General features: G+C 41.9%; 1 pseudogene; it reads right to left on the bottom strand.

Moving 5' to 3' along the window:
* Positions 1-1,996: 1,996 nt before the first annotated feature.
* LOC126238594 (5S ribosomal RNA) lies at positions 1,997-2,114 on the bottom strand (annotated as a pseudogene).
* Positions 2,115-2,926: the final 812 nt, after the last annotated feature.

Raw genomic sequence — 2,926 nt, forward strand, 5'->3', positions numbered from 1 at the left:
ATATTATTTCTCAGGTTAGAACAACTTGTGTCTGAAATTCCATCAATACGAAATGAGCTTTTGCTTTTTAGAATATTCATAATTTTGTTAATTTCAGTGAAGGATGCCGGTTATACTTCTGGTTGCTTAAAGCTTTGTGAAATGACATTTTAATATATTGTATTGCTTCTTCAGTTCAAAAATTCAATCTTTTTTTTTTGCTGCTACATTCAGAAAGTGATTGTTCAGGAATTGGCAACTTGTGAATTATCAGACGCAACATTGTCATCTAGTTTGATTGTCATTCAATTGTGTACACTCGCTGGATGTCCTACTTCCCGTTTGGCAATATCCCATATAATTTTAACCATAATAGCAGCATTATTAATTTCTGTCTGCTCTACATACCTCTTGACACTTCGATACCTTTCATTAAAATGTTACAATGTTTGCAGTACGAGTACGTAAGTAATGTTGCATCTTGACTTATTCTGGCCTTTATATAAATTTCTGTCTTCCTCTTGCATGGGATTTTAATTCCCGTAGTTATCACGACGTATTTCCTTCTTTGATGGATTGGCAGGATAACATTTTACCAAAGCAGCTTTCAAATACTGACACAAATTGAGAATGGCATAAATTGAATCTGACGTCTTTCTATATATACCTCATGCCACGTCATCTCTTGTAACTTGCTGTTAGTACATTGTATCCTGTTCTTATTAATATGGCTCACTGTTTTGTACGAACCTGTCTCAGGGATGTAAGGTGCTGTATTCTGTATTTTCATTAATTTTACGTTATGATGGGATAATCTCTTAACAATTGGGTACACATGAATTTTTTCAGCCTAAGAATTGTCTATAAAATGTTATCAATCAGTGTCGTACTGTCTTGCTGCACACAAGTTGGAAAAGTGACTACTGAAATTAGGTTGAAACTCCTATATAATGATTCCAGTTCACATTTTCTTTTCGTATCTTTTATGCAGCCTGCATTGAAATCTCCGCAAACTGTAATTGTTTTTTCTTGTCTGACAAGGTAACTGTCATTTACCGTCCAGTTACAAATTGATTTAGATATAATATAAGTATGGTGAGAAAGGTGACAATTGACTCTGAATACGAAAAAGTGTGAGGCGATCCACGTGAGTACTAAAAGAAGTCCATTAAATTTCGGTTACACGATAAATCACACAAGTCTAAACGCTGTTAATTCAACTAAATACCCAGGGATAGCGATTACGAACAACTTAAACTGGACCGATCACATAGGCAACGTTGTGGGGAACGCTAACCAGAGACTGCGTTTTATTGGAAGAGCAAGTAGAAGATGCAGCGAGACTGGGTACTGGATCATTACCAGATAGGACTGACGGAAAAAATTCCAAAAACTTACCGCTCTTTTTGTATTGTCGCGGGTTAGGGGAGAGAGCGTCGTGGATATGATAAGTGAGTTGGAATGGCAATTATTAAAACAAAGGAGTTTTTCGTAGCGGCGAGGTATTTTCACTAGATTTCAATCACCAACTTTCTCCTTGGAATGATAAAATATTTTACCGCTGCCAACATACATAGGGAGAAATGATCATCATAATAAAATAAGAGAAATCAGAGCCCTGTACGGAAAGACTGAAGTGTTCATTTTTCCCCACGCACTGTTAGGGAGTAAAACGGTAGAGAAATTTCTGAAGGAGGTTGGAAGAATCCTCGGCCAGGCGTGAATTCCAGAGCAATCGTGCAGACGTAGATGTAGATGTAGTACAATAATGCGTCTACGTTTCCCACAGGTAGGTGAATGTTTCCTTAACTCCTCCCGAACAGGCCATGAAGGCCCAACGGTACCGACCGGCCGCCGTGTCATCCGCAGCTCACCGGCGTCGCTGGATGCGGATATGGAGACACATGTGGTCAGCACACCGCTCTCCCGGCCGTATGTCAGTTTGCGAGAGCGGAGCCGCTGCTTCTCAATCAAGTAGCTCCTCAGCTTGCCTCACAAGGGATGGGTGCACCCTGCTTGCCAACAGCGCTCGGCAGACCGGATGGTCACACATCCAAGTGCTAGCCCAGCCCGACAGCGCTTAACTTCGGTGATCTGATGGGAACCGGTGTTACCACTGCGACAAGGCCGTTGGCAGGTGAATGTTTCCTACAGGGGTTAAAATTACCAGAGAAATATTCTGCAGTGACAACTCCCAAGTGCATGATTCTAGTTGAGGAGCTACGCAAATATTTGAAACTTCCTGGCAGATTAAAACTGTGTGCCGGACCGAGACTCGAACTCGAGACCTTTGCCTTTCGCGGGCTAGTGCTTTACCATCTGAGCTACCCAAGCACGACTTATGCCCCGTCCTCACAGCTTTACTTCTGCCAGTACTCAAAAATTGTTTTAATGTTTTTGACTTCTGTTCAGATTCTACGTATGTTGCAATTCCTCATTCCTTTGTGTTAACTCTACATGAGACCGAGCGAGGTGGCGCAGTGGTTAGACACTGGACTCGCATTCGGGAGGACGACGGTTCAATCCCGCGTCCGACCATCCTGATTTAGGTTTTCCGTGATTTCCCTAAATCACTCCAGGCAAATGCCGGGATGGTTCCTCTGAAAGGGCACGGCCGACTTCCTTCCCCATCCTTCCCTACTCCGATGAGACCGATGACCACGCTGTCTGGTCTCCTTCCCCAAAACAACCAACCAACCATCTACATGAGAATGATGCCAATCTGTAATCCCTGATATTTAACTTCTCCTTCGCTGCTGTTACATGGTGTTCAGAAGGGCACAGAGTATGTATCTCTTCAGAACGTTACATGTCTTCTAAACATACAAGAAGCCCGTATTCGTTGTTTTTCAATCCCCTAGTATTATGATGAAACAAAATAGTTTTATTTACCTGGAAACTGTTACGTATAGTTTGGCTCTGTTCTGCTGTAATTCCTTTCAATACA

The sequence above is a fragment of the Schistocerca nitens genome, chromosome 2 (assembly GCF_023898315.1).
Source record: "Schistocerca nitens isolate TAMUIC-IGC-003100 chromosome 2, iqSchNite1.1, whole genome shotgun sequence".
Classification (NCBI taxonomy): Eukaryota; Metazoa; Arthropoda; class Insecta; order Orthoptera; family Acrididae; genus Schistocerca; species Schistocerca nitens.